Source organism: Tenrec ecaudatus, chromosome 3, assembly GCF_050624435.1.
Source record: "Tenrec ecaudatus isolate mTenEca1 chromosome 3, mTenEca1.hap1, whole genome shotgun sequence".
Lineage (NCBI taxonomy): Eukaryota > Metazoa > Chordata > Mammalia > Afrosoricida > Tenrecidae > Tenrec > Tenrec ecaudatus.
In genome coordinates, this window is record NC_134532.1 from 23,624,001 (window position 1) to 23,633,508 (window position 9,508).

At 40.4% G+C, this 9,508-nt stretch overlaps 1 non-coding gene across 1 annotated transcript; it reads left to right on the top strand.

The window, feature by feature from the left end:
- The first annotated feature begins 6,420 nt into the window (after window positions 1-6,420).
- LOC142443987 (U6 spliceosomal RNA) lies at window positions 6,421-6,527 on the top strand. Its single transcript, XR_012783684.1, has one exon. It is a non-coding gene; the product is annotated as a U6 spliceosomal RNA (small nuclear RNA).
- The last annotated feature ends 2,981 nt before the right edge of the window (window positions 6,528-9,508 follow it).

The following is a 9,508-nucleotide window of genomic DNA, read 5'->3' on the forward strand; positions in this document are numbered from 1 at the left end:
TTTTGTTCTGTTGCACATTGAATCACTTAGAATTGGAATGGACTTTGGCATTAACAACATCAAAACAAATCAAAGCACACAAGATTCTTCTCAGGTTGTATAACAATGCCGGGGGAAAGGGGAGATGTTTTATGTGGGAAACCCACCTAACAAAGGGAAATTTGTAACAGAATACACTGTCTTGATCATTGCCCATATGTTGAAGCTCACTGTGTCTTGGCTAATTGGTGGTTGAAAATGTCAACATTTATAGAATTTTAAGGTTGTTTGGGTGCAGGATGGTTGTTAGATGCTCCATGAAAGAGAAGAACTGGCTGAAAAGGATTTTCTTTTCCATAATACTCATGGGGAAAAGTAATCATGTCTTTAACAAACTGAATCAAATTGAATCAATTTTTACAAATTGAACTGCCACCCTTTTGGCTAAAAGTTGAGCATTTAATCATTGTGCCACATAATTTTGTGGTCCAGGTTCACCTAAGTATAACTTACATGCATCAACCTTTATTTCTGTAGATGAATGTTTATCTTCTTGTTGCCCATGTTTAGGCATTACATAGATTTCTTCAATGTCAGCACTATTGGTATTTTCTGCTCCCGAGTGTTTATTGCGTGGTGCTGCCTTATGCATTGTATGATTTTAGAAGCACCTCAGACACTATCTGTAGTGCCAGAAACAGCTGCCGCAGTTGTGAAAACTAAGAGTGACTCCCATAATGGCCCAAACCCTGTAAGAAATATCAAAGAAGAATTGATGCATTTGGGTTATGGTGTTAGGGAATACCATTAAATATATCATGGGTGGTCTGAAGGACAAGCAAGTCTGTTTTCACATAAACACATCTTGAATATTTCTTTTTTTTTTAAATCTTTTTATTGGAGGCTCGTACAACTCTTATCACAATCCATACATACATACATTGTCTGAAGCACATTTGTACATGTGTTGCCATCCTCAAAAGATTTGCTTTCTATTTGAGCTCTTATTATCAGCTCCTGATTTTTCCACTCCATCACCGCTCCCCCTTCCATCATGAACCCTTGATAATTTATTACATTATTATTTTGTCATATCTTACAATGTCCAATGCCTCCCCACCCATTTTTCTGTTGTCCAACATCTTGAATATTTCTTGGAGCATTCGAGTAAGACTTCATTGCACTTATTTGGTCATGTCATCATGAGGAACTAGTCCCCGAAGAATGGTCTTGTGCTTGGTAAAGTAAAATGTCAATGAAAATGAGAGACTTTCAATGAGAAGGCTGCAATGATCAGTCCAAACAGAGGAATGATTGTTAGGATAGGGCACGCCTGGGTAGCATTTCATCTGTTCTACATAGGATCTCTGAGTTGAAGCCAACTCAAGCGTACCTAATAATATCAACACATGCAATGTAATCCAGGTCAATGTAAGTTAAAATTATTATATGAATATACATGTGTAAGCATGTATGAATATATCTGATTGCTTAAAGAAAATTTGGGACCCATAAGAGAGATTTTTCCTGCATTAAGGTTTCTTTAAGGATCCCTCTTGAGTAAAGTGGTTATGCTTTGGGCAGAGATCTGCACGTAAACAGTTTAAAATAACCAGATGTTCCATGGAAGAGAGGGCTTTTTACTCCTGTAAACAGGTATAGTCTCAGAAACTCACAATGGCATCACTGTGAGTTGGCATAGACTCTGTGGTGGTGTTTGGTGTTTTGGAATGTCTCTGGCTTTGACAACAAATAATTCTAGTTAGTACAGTCAATTGCAGACATATCAGGACATATAAGTGTGAACTCTGTTATATACATTTTCAAAGATAGACAAAGCCCATCCCAATGAAAAGAAGGCACTTTCAGGTACATGAAGATTCCCCAGAGTATATACATGACAATCCCTAGAGATGTGCTGAAAGGGTGGGGGAAACCGCAGCTTCTGAGAGGAAAGCATCCCTGACTCCTCTCTCGTGCATGTCCTGGAACCATGGCCTGTTGCAGGGGGGTTTGTGTCTGGGCTCACACTGACTTCCCATCACTGTGTCTCTAGCACAGCAATACATGCTGTGTTCTCAGGATTCACAGAGCTCAGTTTTAAATAACTTGGCTCTTGGAAATGCCCTTTGTTGATGCTGACTCATGACTGGAGAGATGGATTGTAGTATATTTTCCCATCATGTTATTACCTCAACTCACGCCAGGCCCTTTCCTGGAGACTGACAATCCAGTGCACATAACAGGTAAAGAGAATCCAGAGACAGCACAGGTGAGAGACAAGGTCTGTGAGAGCTTCACCCGTCCAGGGCCTGACTCTTGTAGCTACACCTGAGCCAGGACACCTGGGGATGAACAGAAACAGAGTCATGTGCTCAGATGTTGCATCCCCAGACTTCATGTAGGAATCCCTGAAGCACTCATCTCCCAGAGTTGCCACCAGAAAAAACCCACACATGCTTCTTGTTTATGTGGATAAGATTTAGGACACCTCAAAATGCTCTCCAGAGTAACGAGGATTTTGAATTTAAGTATACGCATGCTGTAGCTTCACGTGGGTGCCAAAGAGGTATTTGCATGTTGGAAGTGCATTTGTACATCAAGGTGAACAGGATAAAGTGAGGCCCCTGGGTCTGCTCCTCCCACTCAAAGAATGCTGCTAGCAGCGCCTTTAGGGTAACCCAGATTTCTTCTGAAGTATTCACTTTATCTGCTGCAGAGTTCTCTGAATCCACACAAGAGTGTATTCTGTTCTGGGAGCTATATGCAGCCACAGACTGAGACCATTTTTATTCCCAGTGATAGGTAGAGACAGATATCAACAGAGAGAAAGAAACAAACAGCCAGACAGAAAGGAGGATAAATGACTATGTAAATAGATAGCTAATGAAAATATCCACCACACACCAGGGCCATATCTCTTCTGATTCATGACACCTACGTTAGTCTATATTTAAACAATGGAATGTTGTGGTGTGATCAGACAACATCCAAATCACCAAAAATAATGCTAAATTGGGTATCTTTACTTAATTCAAATTTACTGCCATATGTCTTCATACCAAGTTTAACTCATGTGATGGTATTTTCAATTGCTTCATGTGCTTGTGAAAGTTGAGCATTGAATAAAGAAGAGTGAAGAATCATTTCCTATGAACTGAGGTGCTATTGAGGAATACTGGAATTACCATGGACTCTCAAAGGAGACAACCATGTGGATCGCAGAGTAAAGGTTAACTGATGCTCTGCAGGAGAAAGACTGGACTTTCTATTCCTGTAAACTGTTAGTCTTGGAAACCCACAGGGCAGTCGCTATGAGTCAGCACTGACTTAATGCTAGTTGTTTTGGTTTGGCCAAAGGAACAAACAAATCTTTCTTGAAGTAGTATATCCAGAATGTTCCTTAGAAACCAGGATGATGGTACTTCATCTCACATTTTTTGAACATAATATCAAGAGAGCCCAGTACTTGGAAAAGGGTATCATACTTGGCAAATTAGAGGGCAGTCAAATAGAGTAAAGCCCATGAGGAGACGGAATGACAATAGCTTCAATAATGGGCTCAGAGTTATGAACCATAATGAAGATGACTCAATATTGTACGTTGGTTTGTTCTTTTGTGTATAGTGTTGTTGAGTTGGAAATGAATGAACTGACCTAATCCCCCCCAAAAAATAAAATGTACATAGTTAAGAGTGAAAGGAGTGGAGGTTAGCCTGTCAATCAGGAAGCAGCTTGATGATCTCTTTGGAGGCGCTAAGGAGACAAATAGCTCACTGGGGGTGGGACCTCCCCCGCCCTTGCTAGACATCGCATTTGACACACCACATGGAGAAAGGCTGATGGAGCCAGAGTCCTGGGAGTTGTAGGAGCCATGTGGAGACCCCTGCCAGCGCTGAGGCGCTCCTACTGCCACTGGATTCACAAGATGTTTCACCCATTGGCCTGTTATCTTCCTGCATCCATCATTACTTGGTTGTGTGAGTGTAACAAGGAATTTATGGACTAGCATTGCACATCTGGGCTAATATTGGGCTTATGGACTTGATCTGGATTGGGCTGGGATGTTTTCTTAATACCCAATTGCTCTTGTATATAAAGTTTTTTCTTATACACGAGTGTCTATGAATTTGTTTCTCTAGTCTACATAGACTAACAAATATGCTGAAACCAATATCTATTGATACTTATATGCTGGAAAACTTATGGTTACATAAATTCATACAAAGTTCTCACACAGGATATTCATACAAGGATTGCATATGAATGAGACAAATAAGAATTGAAGAGAGATTGAGAATATTGAAGCACATGATGACCTCCCTTTCATGGTTCTGCATTTTAGTAGTTACACTAACTGAATACAAGCTCAGTGTATATACTACCAGGAACATCACCTACTTGTGTTCTCCTAAAGGCAGGCTGGCAGTTATTCACAAGGTATTTGAAGGGGCTGAGCTTGGAAATCATCCCAGATTTGTGGTCTCTGGATTAAGAGACTAAATAAAATGTGGTCTTCGGTGATGTCTTCAAAAGTACCACAAAGCTGTATGTAAAGATGGATATAAAAAACAATGAGCATGCTAAGTGATATGTTCCTGAATGAAGAGATAGAAAGTGAAGTTAGTGGTTTCCTTCTTAAAATAAGTAATAATAATATCTTCAAAGAGACCTGTTGCAGAAGCAGGACATCCAGAATTCTCATTGGAAATTAAAGGACAGGTTTTAAAAAAATCATTTTATAGGGGGCTTGTACAATTCTTATCACAAACCTGTCATGGATAATGGAACAATGGTAGTACCGTGAGCTAACTGGTGGGTCAGTACTTTGAAAGTATCAGTCATTTCCCTGAAGGAAGACAAAGTTTATATGTCCATACATAGTTATAGTGCAAGAAACCTCCGGGGAAGTTCTACCCACAACTTTAAAGCTACTCTGTGTTGGAATCCTTTCTATGGCAGTGAGTTTGTACCTTTTGTTTTTGGTCTCTTGTAAGAAGTACAGGACAAATGCTATTAAAAAGCAAAGATGATGACGTATCATCCTCAATACATGGGACATGTTATGAATGGGATCCTCTGAAGAAAGAGAAACAATTGTTGTTTTTTTTAAAACTTCAAGAGATGTAAACCACCTTCAGTGGCTGTGTTTTTAATAATAGCACAATAATTATGGTAATTATGAAAGGCAAGGTAAAGATAACTGCAAGCCTAGGAAGGATTTCATCTGTTGTACAAAGGGACATTACCAGTGAGGAATGTTTCTGCAGGGCTTTTTATCAACATAAATAAATATAAGGAATAAGAATTCCAATTTATTGACCAACTGGACACATTTCAATCAGACTCATTCTTTTGATGAAGCTGTCAGAGGATACGTCCAACAGTGTAAGAGCCAAATCTCCCATCTTTAAAAATCTAAAGAGGCTCATACAACTCTTATCACAATCCATACATATACATATACATACATCAATTGTATAAAGCACATCCGTACATTCTTTGCCCTAATCATTTTCTTTCTTTTTTTAAAAATCTTTTTATTGGGGCTCATAAGGCTCTTATCACAATCTGTGCATACATCAAATGAGCAAAGCACTCTTATACATTCGTTGCACTCGTCACTCTCATAATTCACCTTCCACTTGGGTTCCCTAATTAAAAAAAAAAAAAAGACTCAAAGGTCACAAAAACCAACCAAAAAAAAAAAATCTAAAGAAAATATGTCACTGCCTGACGGAATAAAGAAAAGTGTACTGAAGAAGCAATGGTGACTCTGGATGAGCTAAGAATTCATGTCCTCTGGTAGACCTTTATATCGGACTCTATTCAGGAAGTTTATTGCACATTTCAAAAACCAAGGTCCAAACTGGGATGCTGATACCTTATATAACAAGCCTCAAGGCACATAAGGAAGACCATCACAGTTATCCTGTGCTTGGAACCACATATGCACTTGATAGCAATAGACTGCTTCAGAAAGCTCCATCCCTTGTCCCCCGCCCATCACACTTTTACCTTATAATCTAACCTCAGGTTCCCAGTGATTCCTATCTGACTTATCTCTGTATAATGCAAATGCCCTAGGTTTCTGTCGTACTCACCATTTTGTAGTCCAGCTTCAGGAATAAAAATCAATGCACTCTCTAAATAACCAGCAGAGACACCAGGAAATTTGGAGGTAGGTGAATGGATTTGGTTCACAACCATTCAGAAGTTCAAATCCTTGTGATGCTTAAGTGTACAAGACAGCAGTCCCAGGTTTCTAGCTCCCTAGACTGGACTGTATTTTGTTATGTGTTGCCAATCTTCTGGAACCTTAAACAAAAGAGGAGTGATCACTTAGGTATGTCAGGGTGTTGGCTTGCACTTCTTGCCGTTAGGAGTGACCACCCCGCGCCCTGAGCTGAAGATTAGGTATTTGTTTTAAAGACAGAGCTCATGCTCGCTTCGGCAGCACATATACTAAAATTGGAATGATACAGAGAAGATTAGCATGGCCCCTGAGCAAGGATGACACACAAATTCGTGAAGCGTTCCATATTTAAATAAAATAAAATAAAGACAGAGCTCAATCTAGATTAATAAAGTCCATTCTTCTCTTTGTCAGGTTCTCTTCTTCGTGTAATAGAAACAGGTATTTCCTAGTCTCAGAGGATGAATGGATTCCAGGTGTTCCTGAAAGGCAAATATGATCCTGGATTACTGTATAGACTTGAGAGTTCAATGCTTAAGTTAAGTGTTGACCTAGGTTTTGAATGGTTGACTTCGAAGAGGAACCCGCGCACCATAATTCGTTATCAAAATAGGTGAATTTTCAGGAAGAATGTATGTTTTCAAGCCAAGTCAATAAACTCTTTGCTACAATATTCTTTTTTTTTTTTTGTTAATTTTAACAATTTCTTAGGGGCTCATACAATTCTTATCACAGTTCATACATATACATACATCAATTGTATAAAGCACATCTGTACAGTCTTTGCCCTAATCATTTTTTCTCCTCTTTTCTTTTTTTACATTTTATGCTACAATATTCTTATGCTAGTTTCATTGCTATAAAAACATTTACAATTTACTTAAAAAATTTACAGAATTATGAGGTGTGATAAATGCTTTTGGTGCATTGTGTACCTGTGTACCTTTCTAGCAACAATGTCTTCCCCTTCACATTTAATTTTTAGTAACCCTTTTCCCTAATTATCGGACTATAACACCCCCATTTCACCCATAGGTTTGAACTTCTAGGGAGAGATAGAAAGCTAGTATCTTGGCATGCACTTGTGAAACTTGATCCACCAGGAGCCTGCTGGGGTAGGAACACAAAATGAATGTGACGGGAAGAGGCTAAACTGTGATAAAGTAGGGAGACATTAGCCTGAAGTGGCTAGTCGGATATCCTAGTTTGATGTCATTGGCATTGCCCTTTTCAACCCCTAGTGATTGTCTTAGGGAGTTGTGAAGTGGCAGTTACTTGACAGGGGTGTGTGTTTGTGCCCCTATAAAACTAGCATGCAAGTTAGCCTACTAGAAAAATGCACAATTTATTTTTGACTCTGGCATGCACACTCATCATAAATATCTGGACTATAAGGCTCACCAATCCCCTAAGTCTTAAGTCCAGGTTTCAATCGCAGAGCTCTGAAGCAGGCTGGTTAAAGAACAAGGTTGGACCTACTTGATCAACATTTTTTAAAAAATAATTTTATTAGGGGCTCATAAAATTCTTATCACAATCTGTACATACATCCACTGTGTAAGGCACATTTGTACATTCATTGCCCTCATCATTCTCAAAAAAATTGCTCTCCACCCAAGCCCCTGGCATCAGGTCCTCATTTTTACCCTTCTCCCCACTCCCCGCTCCCTCATGAACTCTTGATAATTTTCAAACTATTATTTTGTCATATCTTCCTCTGTCCCATATCTCCCTTCACCCACTTTTCTGTTGTCTGTCCCCGAGGGAAGAGGTCACATGTAGACCCTTGAAATTGGTTCGCCCTTTCCACCCCACCCTCCCTGGGCCCTCCCAGTATTGCCAATCATACCACTGGTCCTGAGATGATCATCCACACTGTATTCCCAGTGTTTCCAGTTCCCACCTGTACCAGTGTACATCCTCTGGTCTTGTCCTGTCCCGCGGGACATCAACAACATGGGTACCTGAAAGAGGGACTGGGAATGAAGATGGGCAAGGGCGCGGAGAGATGGAGGCAAGACAGGAATCTGATCAAGCCTCATTTATTGAGCTGAGAGCAGAGGTTTAAATAGCCAGCGAAGGGCTGGCACCATTACATCACAAGTAAAATAAGGTACAGCTGAGGTAGCCAATACTCATGCATCTCTAAATAAGGAAGAACTGGCGGGCAACTGATCAAACAGATAAGTATGCTAATGAAGAATACCTTACGCCTGGTGGGAGATGCCACCAGTCATGTATTGACCAATGAACATAGCAGCTGCTACTGAAAGAGCACCAATCCTAGCAAGGTTCAAGGCAGCCACACTCTGGTGGGAAAGGAACAAAGGGCAGTAAAATCTCAGGGCAGTTTGTATGGCAGGAAAATGAGAGTAAATTCATAAAGGTCGTACATGGTTTAATCCAGTGTGGGGATATGCAGTTTCCTACATGGTCTAGGTAGACTTGCAAGCCCTTTTGTAGGCCACTGGACATCCCCTTACAGAAGAGTCTTGGGGAGGAGATGAGCCAGGCAGGGTGCGATGTAGCAACGATGAAAAATACAACTTTCCTCTAGTTCCTAAATGCTTCCTCTCCCTGCCCCCACTGTCATGATCTGAATCCTACCTTGATCAACATTCTTAATCTAAGTTTGAGTAATTTTAACTCCTTCCAGAAAAGGTTAATTTATGAACCCTGCCCCCCAAAAATAACACCCCAAATGGTTATAGTAACAGTCAAGAGATCAACAGCTACATTGCATTGGATGTATCAGGAGAACACCTCTTTTTTTTTTCTTTAACAATACCTCTTTACAGAACTGGAAAGATGTTACCTTGAGGAAGAAAGCTAATGGTGCCTGATAAGGCTGCTTGTCAACCTCCCACTGGCCGTGAGGAAAATGACAAAGTCCCCAATCACTGCTTGTCTACCCAACTTGGCAGCCACCAGTGGCCCTGTGTCTGGGTTGAGGCCAGCAGTGAGGGTGAGGGCTTAGAATCAAGCAAATGAACAGTCCGCACAAGAGTCAATATCACTGGTCCAGGGTGGTAGACATTGTCTATCAGCATCTCGCAAGGAAGATCAGAGCAGGTCATCTATCAGTATTTTGAAAGGAAGATCAGAGTTGATCTTATATCAGCATCTTGCAGGGAAGATCAGTGACATCTTGCAAAGAGGATCAGAGCAGGTCAGACCAGGTCCTCTAACAGCGTCTTGCCTGGAAGATCAGTGGCATCTTGCAGGGAAGTCAGAGCAGGTGGTCTATCTGTATTCAAACGATCATCAATCTAAGTGAGATGTCAACTAAGTCCACATGGAAGAAGCGCATGTGTGATGCACAGATCATTACAA